Source organism: Vigna radiata, unplaced genomic scaffold, assembly GCF_000741045.1.
Source record: "Vigna radiata var. radiata cultivar VC1973A unplaced genomic scaffold, Vradiata_ver6 scaffold_86, whole genome shotgun sequence".
NCBI classification, from domain to species: Eukaryota; Viridiplantae; Streptophyta; class Magnoliopsida; order Fabales; family Fabaceae; genus Vigna; species Vigna radiata.
In genome coordinates, this window is record NW_014543269.1 from 720,782 (window position 1) to 732,424 (window position 11,643).

Consider the following 11,643-nt stretch of genomic DNA (forward strand, 5'->3'; position numbering starts at 1 on the left):
AATCGATCATATTACTTAAAAATATCTACCAATTCTAATACTTTGTTTTTTTAGGTTCTTATCATTTTCTCAATATTTATAAATTATTTAAATTGTAAAAGTAGTAGTTGAAAAAGTAAAATTGGAAAAATAAAAGGTATATATAATTATTAGTGCAACGTTTTATATATATATCTATATATATATATATATATATATATATATATATATATATATTATATATAATATATAGTTATGGTTATAGTTATAAATAAAATAAATGTTAGTTAATTAAAAAATATTATAAGCAATATTGTATAAATTATATATTTTTTTATTATGGATAATTGTTTAAATTTGAAAAAGTAATTACTAAAATGGTAAATAATTATTTTATAATGAATAATTATTTAAATTGTAAAGATGGGGAAAATCAGATTTTTGGAGAATGGACAAGTGGCACTTAATAAGAGGATGGGATGTTAGAAAATAAAATGAAGAAAACTCATAATCTTTGTCCATCCCTGAGCCATAAGTCTTACTCTCTAGAAACTCTTCATTCCTTTCTTGCCTTCTCTCCTCAAATTCTCCTCACTGAACCATTTGATTTCTGGGTAGGTGGTGTCCAAATCCTCACAGCGTAGTGGGCTTCGCATCTAACCGAACAAAATTGTCGTTCTTCAATGGGTGAATTGTTGGGTACTGTGATTTTCCCTTCACAACTCAAGGTACTGTTGATGTGTGTTTGTGAGTGGGATCCTGTATCACATAGGTAAGGGAAGCTGGGAGTTTTTGTTTTGTTTTATAAATTAGAGTTGCATGAGTTAGGATTATTTTGTGAAATCTGTGAAATAATGCATATGTGAAATGTTTTGGTGAGATTGTGTTATTTGAACAAAAATTGGGTTGTATGTGTGCATGAGATCACATGTTATATGATTCTACAATTGTGATTCTGTAAATGGTTGTTTATGAATTTGTATGGTTGTGATATAATGCTGGAATTGGACTTGTTGATGGGGTAAAACGTGTTATATTAATTAGTAGGCAATGCTTTGAATGAATTTGAGTTATTGGATAATGAGAAAACTATTAAATAGATCCTTAGACATAGGTTATGTGTTAACTTATTGTTAAAAATCATTTTGAAAGAAAGTGAGGGAGTGATTTTGGAGAATTGGGGTTTGGGATTGTATTATAGCATTTAGACAATTTGGGCAAGTCAATTATGACTTATTAGGAGTGAAAAAAGTGGTAAAAACAGTTTCTAAGTAATAGATTTAGAATTGGGTATCTTAGTTGATAAAAATGGAGATTTAGAGTCTTAATCTATGCTTAATCACTAGAGAATTGGTTTAGGAAGTGTTAGAGTTGATTAGGCAAGTTAGATTCATCATATAGATCGAGTTTTGAGTGTTAGAAATTCACCAAAAGGCCTAAAACGAAACTTAGGGGTGTGAGTTCTTCCAAATCTGCAAAATCTGCAGGAAATTCTGCAGAATCCATGCCTGGGCGCCCTTTTCTGCTGTTGTTTTTGTTTTTGACGTTTCGGGAGTTCCGGATGTCCGTTTTTGACGTTTTTTAGGTCGTTCTGGGGGTTTTTGACCCTTCCGGAACCATTGGTGAAGGTCTCTAAGCTGTTTGAATTACTTAAATATTTGTAACTAAAATTTTTAAAGATAGTTGTGTTAATAATTGATGTTTTTCTGAAAATATGTAATGTCTGAGTATGTATGAGTTGTTTTTATAACATAACTAAAGGATGATTGTGTAACATGATTAAGAGTATGATGTATTGCGTTGTGAATTATAGTTTGAGAGCATATATGTACAAAGTATGGTTGATGGACGTAATTCCATGATCCTCAAGGGAGGTTACATGGTGGTGCCCTGTAGTTTGTTGTGATTGACCGTATGAATGACCGGAGTTCAGGATGGGGTTTATCCTGACATTCTAATGACCATCCATGCTCAATTAGAGAGTGATGAGTCATGTGGTGAGAATAGCAAGAGGTCCTAGTCTTGGGTGTCTCCATTTATGGGCCAAGATGAGTTTGGTTGGACTTACACTTGTGTGTGGTAAGGTGAAACCCATTGGCAATGGCTTTGCAAAGCAGTAGAGGCCACCACAAGTGCACAAACCCCTGGAACTCGACATTTCATACTAGTCCGGACGATCAAATCACGTGGTCTGTCATTAATATCAATAAAATGCATTCAGTTACAGTTTGTGTTGTATTATTGTCATTACATGCTTGAAATACTTGATTGATAACATGCTTTTTATACCTAGCTTACCCTTGCATTGTTTGTGTTGTATGTGTTTGCCTTCCCCTTGCGATGATCATCCAATCCTTTGGATGTGAGCAGTAGGTGATGATGTGCCTCCGGAGTAAGCCTTGGAGACTGCAGAAGACCCAACTCCTAGTACTTAGGACTCCCATTAGGTCCATATTAGTTAGCTCTTTATTTCAAAGACTTCATGTAATTATCATATTCCTAGACCTTCATTCTATTGTGTATTTTGGAGAAATCTTATACTTGTATTTAAGTTTTAAATTTTCAACCATATTTTAGATGACTGATGCCTAATATTGTCCTCTATTAACTCTTAACTGCTTTCTCGTACTATAGTAGCTTAATCCTATTATATGTATATCTATATAATATTTGGGATGTCACATAAATTAAGAAAAGTAATTGTTAAAATGATAACATTGAAATTCTTTTATGAATAATTATTTAAATTAAAAAAGTAGTAATTAAGAGGATAAAATTAAAAAAATAAAAAGAACAAAAAAATGTATCTTCTTTATATATAATTATAGATAATATGTTAAGATTAAACTCATTTAGAATTAATAATGTATTTTTTTACACTGATAAAAGCATACATTATACTAATAATATATTAAGAACAAACTCCTTTGGAATAGTCTTTTTCTACACTCATTATATAACTTTAAAATAATATATTACGTGAATATTTTCTTAATTTAAAATATACATATAAAATTATAATCATTTTTAGAAGAAAAATATAATAATTCTTTTTATAAACTAGCAAAGTTTACAATATAAAAAATGCAAATAATTTATTTATAAACTAAAATTAACATTTTTATAAGTTAAAAATTAAAACTTAAAAAAATATAGGAAAAAACTTTTATAAATTAGCGTATGCATTAAATTATATGTTTTAAAATGTTTTGAAAGAAATTCGTCCCAAATTGTAATCCCAAATAGAGTTTTCGCACAGGGTTCAAGTGAATATTCCTAAAGCACGTTTTTTTTTTCTCTGTATAGAAAAGAAACTATAGGTGGAAGAAGAACAATATATTTTCCTCCAGTTTTAGTCAAGTCATTCTATTAACTAAAAATTCAAATAATACAACTATATTTCTTCCTTAAAGAAATAACTCACGTGTTTTTTAAATTATGCCAAAAGCCGTTATTAAATGATATATTCAAGAATCGATTTTTAAACCAATATTAGTAATACTGCAAATATAGGAGTAATAAAAATTATGCAAGTATCGTCTTTAGTTTATCTGAATATTAATACACATTATTAGAATTAAATGTACTTTTGATTTATTTAAATATATAAATATTAATTTTAGAGTCACACGCACATACTAAATCCTAAATCTAAATACAAAGAATTTGGTTTTAGTTTCTTCAAAGTGAGCACGTTTTAAGTGTGAGTTCATAAACAAACATCATGATAAACTAAAAAAACAAAACGTAATATTTATTTAAATATGAGACGTAGCCTTTAAGGCATATAATAGAAACCCGAACGACTAAAATATAATATAAATTATTAAATATATCTTATGGTTTTGGTTATTCCATATGATTAGATTAGCTTGGAAGAAACCCTAAAAGCCATGCCTAATAACTTGCATGAATATTGAATATGTGGCTTGGAAGAAAGGTGTTTGGCACCTCTGCCTCTTACTATTTAAGCTGAATTATTTGAAGGAAAATGCTTTTTTTAATAATCTTTTTTTTATAATTTTTTGATAATGCATACGTGACAGTTTGTGATTCGTCGGTTTCAAATATTTTTTTAAAAATAAATTTAAACAGACTAATAAAATAGTGACATATGTTCCTGTTATAAAAAAGTTGTTAAATCTAAATGTAATCGGTGCATTTTTAAGGGGTTGAACTCTCTAATGATTCTTTATTATTAATTTTTTTTTTCTTATTATATTCATGTGAATATGTATTTATCAAAAACACTCCGATGTATGACTGAAATACATATGGAAATCACTTTTTCTTTGTTATTTTTGTTGTTTTCCTTTGAAGTGTCTATTCTAATTTTTTCCATCTACACAATTATAACAAGTATGGTATGCATTTTTCCCTGGACAATGATATTTTAACACCATTTTTTGACACTATTTTGACATTACACACGTGTCAAGATGTGATTGGACGATTTCAAATTAAAAAGGTTGAAGCAGGAGTATATTTGGAAGAGAAAAACTAAAGTTTGTTTTTTAATTTGAAATCGTCTAACCATATTTTGACACGTGTGCAGTGTCAAAATGGTGTCAAAAAATGGTGTTAAAATTTTATTTTCCTTTTTCCCTCACCTTCTTTTCAGAAAGTAGACGTCACTTATAATTTATTTATTTATTTTCTATTTTATTTTATTTTATTGTTTTTTTAGATAAAAAAGCTTTAAGCTGGTTGGCAACAATGGCTCCATGAAGGTTGACCAGAGCGTTGGGGTCTTTGCTCTAAAATACATTCCAACCAAAAAAAGGTAACACCCCAAAAATTGCCCTATTTATCAATTTCAAATCAACACGGATTTTCGTCAAATTTGTACTTTAAACAAAATGCATCAAATTTAAGCTTTAAAACCAATTTTATTTTCTATTGAATTACTTTTTTATTCTTTCAATTTCTTGTTCTGGCATTTTATTATTTTATAGTTAAATATTTTTTTTTTATTTTCTTTACACGTGGAATTATATTTCTTTCCACATTCAAACTTTGTATAAAATTTATTTTTATATTTAGTTCATGAAATATTCCTTCGAGAATTCAAAAATATAACACATGGCTACAGTGTAAGGTGTTGATTCTTAAAGACGTTCAATTTTACAAATAAGTACACATAATAAAACCATACTTAACTCATTATTTTATTTTAAAAAATAATTTTATACTTTTAAATATACATTAACATATTTTTTATTTACCTCGTTTAATTAATTCTCTTAATAGCTTCAGTAACACTGTAAATCAAATGATATTTAACTATTCTAATTTAACCATATTTTTTAAATATCTTAGAGATACAATGGTATTAAATATCTATATAAAAAGAAAATATATTTAACAATTTCTTTTTCAATTTCAAAAAAATTATATTTGATTATTACGTATGACATAATTATTACATGATGTAAAAATAGGAGTGAAAATAAAATTGTATGTTGATTAAAATTGTAGAAATCTTCAATTAGACATGAATATATAAAGATTTTTTTTTCTTTTTAAATGGGTTTAGGGAGAATATATACACTCGTCTCATATTATTTTTTATTTAAATTAGTAAAACATCTTTATTTTATTTCATTAAATAAACTAAAAAAATTATTATTTGATCTTTAATTTCGTATCTTATTTTTAAGATTAATGTGACATCCTAAATATTGTATCTTATTTTTAAGATTAATGTGACATCCTAAATATTATATAGACATATATATAATAGGATTCAGCTATTATAGTACGAGAAAGCAGTTAGGAGTTAATAGAGGACGATATTAGGCATACAATCATCCAAAATATGGCTAAAATATAAAACTTAAATACAAGTATAGGAGTTCTCCAAAATACATAATAAACTAAAGATCCAAGGATGCCTAAAGAGTGTTTCCAAAAATATAGAACATGCCAAAACAAAAGCTAGAAAAGGTCCTGAGAACTGGAAGCTGTGTCTTCTTTGTTCTCCAATGCTCACTCCAAGGGTACATCATCAGCTACTGCTCACATCCAAAGGATTGGATGATCATCACAAGGGAGAAAGGCAAGCACATACAACAAACAAATGCAAGGGTAAGCTAGGTGTAAAAAAAATGTTATCAATTAAGTATTTCAAGCATGTAATGACAATAATACAACACAACTGTAACTGAATACATTTTATTGATACCAATGACAGACCAAATGACTGACCATCCGGACTAGTATGAAATGTAGAGTTCCAGGAGTTTGTGCACTTATGCTGGCCCTACTACTTTGCAAAGCCATTGCCGAGGGGTTTCACCCGACCACACACAAGTGTAAGCCCTTTTAAAGCGGTATAGGCCTTCCAAGAAGCGCCTATCCTAGGACCTCCTGCTATTCTCACCACATGACTCATCACTCTCTACTTGAGCATGGATGGTCATTAGAATGTCAACCCCATCAGGAACTCCGGCCATTCATACGGTCAATCACAACAAACTACAGGGCACCACCATGTAACCTCCCTTGAGGATCATGGAATTACATCCAATAACCATACTCTGTACATATATGCTTTCAAACTATACTTCACAACGCAATACCTCACACTCTTAATCATGTTACACAATCATCCTTTAGTTATGTTATAAAAACAACTCATACATACTCAAGCATTCCATACTTTCACAGAACCATCACTCATTAACACAAGTTTCTTTAAAATCTTTAGTTATCAATACTTAAGTAATTCAAACAGCTTGGGGACCCTCACCAATGGCTCTGGAAGGGTCAAAAACCCCAGAATGACCTAAAGAATATCCAAAACGGACATCCGGAACCCCACAAACTATCAAAAATAAAAGCAACAGCAGAAAAGGGCACCCAGCGCCCTTTAGGGGTGCCCGGGCGCCATATTTCTGGCAAACGTCGAATCAAAGGGCGTCCAACGCCCTTTTGGGGCGCCCAAGCGTGGATTTTGCAGAATTTTCTGCAGATTTTGCAGATTTGGAAGAACTCACACCCCTAAGTTTCGTTTTAGGTCTTTTGATGGTTTTCTAATGATCCTAATTCGAAGGATAGGTTGATTCAAACTTGTCTAAGGTTTCTAAACACTCATAAACCTCATAATCTAGTAACTATGCATCGATTTAGGTTCTAAACCTTCAATTTTCCCAACTTAGAGGCCAATTTCTAAATTTACCAATGAGGAGTTGTTTTGAACCACTTTATCAGTTCCTACAAATCATATATGACTTATCTAAGTGTTCTAAATAGAACAAAACCATTACTAACACCAAATTCTAATTTTGACCCCTCTAGTTCCTCTAACATACCCTAACAACTCCTAAATTCATTTAACTTTCTACCTAGGATTCCATATACCAGAATTTACCTTATCTCATCACTCAATTTCAACATTTCAATTACTTACAAACCAATTCATGAACACAATTCAGAGGATCAAATTCAGAAATCAATATCACAAAATCTCTTACATGCATATCACTAAATTTTCCGTTCAAAACTGTATAATTCACCAAGGCACTTCACATAACCATTATTTCACAGTTTTCAAACAACAACCACAATCCATGCAATTCAATTTCATAAGACAAAACAGAAATTCCTAACTTCCCTTACCTCGACAGTGGCACGGCTCCATCAAAACCCCGATAGCTTGCTCTTACTCAAAATAAGCTAGAACCACCTATAGGTTGTCAAATTGGAAAGGAAAAACAGGTTTTAGATCCTAAATTTGATTAGGAATTTGGGGAAAACTCAGAAAAGGTACATGCAACAGTTTCATTGCATGATCAAAACTTCTAAAAGCAGGGGAGGGTGAAGAACGACTTACCGGTGGAAGAAATGGGAAATCGACCGGTTAAATTGAAGCTTACAGTGCCCAGATTTCCTAATTGCTTCCTGATTTTTGGAACAATTGGTTCAGTGAAAAGAACAAAAAGAGAGAAGGTAGAGAGAGGGCAAAGGAAGAAGGGGAGAAGCTTTTCTAGAGAGAATGGGGTTTTAAGTTACTGACCCAAGTGCTCTGAAAAATCTGGTTCTTACAGATTCACATTTGGTCATTTTTATTATTTTATAATCATTTGACTTTTACTCAATTGGTGTGTATATAATTATAAATTTATTTCTTATATTTGATATTGGAGAAAAAAATATAAATTGTTGAATATTTGATTATATTACATTCTTTAATTGTATGCAAAATTTTTATTTATTTAATATTTGGAATAGTAAAAGAAAGGTGTTTGAGCCAATCACCAAGACTAACATCATATCATGGATGAATCTTTTCAGAAAGGATTTATGGAAGAAACACAATACTAATGAGATATGAATTTAACTTATATATTTGGAATTAACATTACTTTCAACTCAAAATCTTAAAACAATAAGTTTATGAGTAATTTTTTTCTTATAGCAAGTTTCTCATATTTACTCAAAGTAAAATTTAAACTCACACTCAGATTCTTCAAATGATGGTATATGTGTATTCTTATTCCTCGTGATGAGATGAAGATGAAGTAAAAATTTTATTTCCATTAAATATAAAAATATAGGCACACTTATTAACATCAATTTCTGTACAAAACTTTTAATATTACTAATTCTTCTAGCCAAAAAGTACTAACACCAATAAACTAAAAGCATTCTTAAGCCATATCCTTTTTCATATTTCTCATAGTCCCTTTATACTCATCATTCTTTAACCTCGTGGATTCCCTCTAATCTTTATTGTTCTTAAAACCCCCTATTTACTTCAATATTATGTCTTTAACGTCCCTTCTTTATTATTTGACCATTTATATTCTATGTATAAGAGCCTTAATGATTATCAATCACGTAGGCATTTTATTTATCATGTCATTCAGTTTTGGCTTATTGCACAATTGGTATTGGACCTACCATAGGCATTTTATCTATCATGTCATTCAGTTTTGGCTTATTGCACAATTGGTATTGGACCTACCATAGGCATTTTATCTATCATGTCATTCAGTTTTGGCTTATTGCACAATTGGTATTGGGCCTACCATCACACAGTTCATTTAGCCTTAATATCATAGAGTGTAAGGCAAAAATTTCTTTACACCAAATCTAATCATTGACTGATTAAGCTTATTGACCCAATCGATATTGGACCTAATAACTCAATAATTTTTCTAATAATCGGCAATTTCACACCTTACCTGACCTTTGAGCTCCCATCGGTATTGGATCCGATGTCCAAGTCAACTTTTGTCCTAATGACCTAATCAACATTAGGTCTAACCCTACATAGCCTCCTAACCTTTAGTCTAAAAGACTAAAAAGGCTATAAAATATGAAGAAACCACTCCTTTATCAATCAATGTTGAGCCTAATGATGTGATCAATATTTGACCTGCCACTACATATCACCCTTCAAAAAATGTTATATTATATTCTATTTGCTTCCTAAGCGCTTAGTTATGATGACTAAGTATCTATTTCGAGTAAATGTTATCATTGCCTTCTTTGAATAGACACCAATTATAATCAAATATTAAACACTTACCTTGATGTTTCTAAATCAAAACTTTCCCAAGATGCCTCAATTTCACATTAATGTTGTTTGACCAAACAATATGTAAATTACCTTAACTGTAGCTTAATCAAATTATACATAATAATATATATTTTTTTTCAATTAGGTGAATCTTTATCCTTTAGGATGATACGTGATCTTTTTCCTTTAGGAAGATAATTAGTCATCTTTTCGATGACCAAATGATACTTGATAATTATTTTACCAATCAAATGATTCTTGGTAATAATTGAGGATCATACTTGATTATCTTTCTTCTTCAAGATGTTCCCGATAATCTTTTTATCAACTAAATGATTCTTAATCATCATTTTATCGATCAGATGACTCTTGATCACAATTTAGGATAATATTTTATCATCTTTCTTCTTTAGGATGATACCTAATAATCTTTTTACTAACTGCATGATTCTTGATCATCATTTTACCGATTAAATGGTTCTTGATCATCATTAAAGATGATAATTGATCATTTCCCCCTTTTTACTATCATAGGTTTCCTTTTACCTTTTTTAGTAGTGCAAATCGTTTTACTCTCTTTTCTTTCTTTATGGACGCTTTATTAGGTTGCCTTTCTTCTTCTTTAGGCACTTTAAAAGGTCACCATTTATTTCTTTTTGGGCATCTTAAAAGGTGACCAATATTCTTTAGTTCCTTGATAGGTTACTAAGTGCCTTTAAAGGTCACTTTAATTTTTTGTTTTAGTGTCTTGAAAAGTCATTAGACACCTTGAAATGTCACCTTAACTTTTAGGTTTCGTGCCTTGAAATGTCACCTTATTTTTTGGGTTTAGTGTCTTAAAAGGTCACTAATTCTTCTTGATGAGTACCTTGATAGATAATCTCAAGCCAAGCTAGTTGTCTTTGAAATTAATCTTTAAATTTGACTATTGTTGGCACCATGAAAGGTCACCTTAACTTTTAAGTTTAGTGCATGGAAAGTCATCTTAATTTTTGGGTTTAATACCTTGAAAGATCACTCTTTTTGGGAATTTTTGTTCTAGCCAAAATATTCAAGGTCGGATTAACTAGAGCACTCAAAGTGCATTGTCATCTTTCACCTTTAAAGTTTTCCTTTATGCCCATTTTTTCGATCCTTGGATTTTCCTTTCTCTCAATGCTCATAAAATTTCTTTATTCAATTCATGTCTTTTGTCATGTCTTGAATACCTAAGTTATCAGTTTTAAACTCCTCATTTATTATCCCATATTATCTTCATAGTGATCCCATTAGCATTAGGTTCAAGTCTAGATTGACCTTGGACCTAACCAATAATTGGCCTCGAGCCTGATAACTAATCAGTCTAGGACCTAATAACTAATTGACTTTGGGCCTAATAACTAATCGACTTTGGGCCTAAAACTACATAGCCCCCAACAATAACTTTTATAAAACTTAAGGCTAAATAAAAATATTTAGCATTACACTAAAGAAAAAACTTGTATTCGAAATCTAGACTTTCATTGGTATTCCATCTTAGACCTAACTGACTTTGGGCCTAATGCTACAAAACCCATCATAAGTAAACATTATTCCTTAACATGTTTGACGAGATCAACGATGAAACATACTTCAAACACCACTACAAAAAAACAAATAACAATTGAGTGATCATGTTTGTGAGAAGATCCCCAAAAATCAAATAGAAGGAGAAAAAAATCGAGAAAAAAGAGAAATTGGATTATCTTGAATCGTTCTCGATCAAAATAGGATTTTAATCATCAATAGATCATAGTCTCAACGCAATGCAAACAATGCAAAACTAATCCAATCACCATACTAATTCTAGAGATCTTGAATAAGAGTTTTTTAGACTAAAAGTTTATTAAACCAAGTATAATAATTGACTCAATCGAAATTGTACTTATTCACTCAATTGGTATTAAACTTATTGACTCAATCAGCATTAGACTTATTGATTCGATTTATTGAGCCAATGAAATTGAGCCTGACACCACATTAATTGTTTTTAAAACTGATTAATTTATATTAATTAGTAAATTATTTTAGTGGAGAAAAACGATTCCAACACCTTTTTTCTTTATTTTTCATTATTTGAAATTTCACTTAAAATATATTTGAAAGAATACTTATAGTCT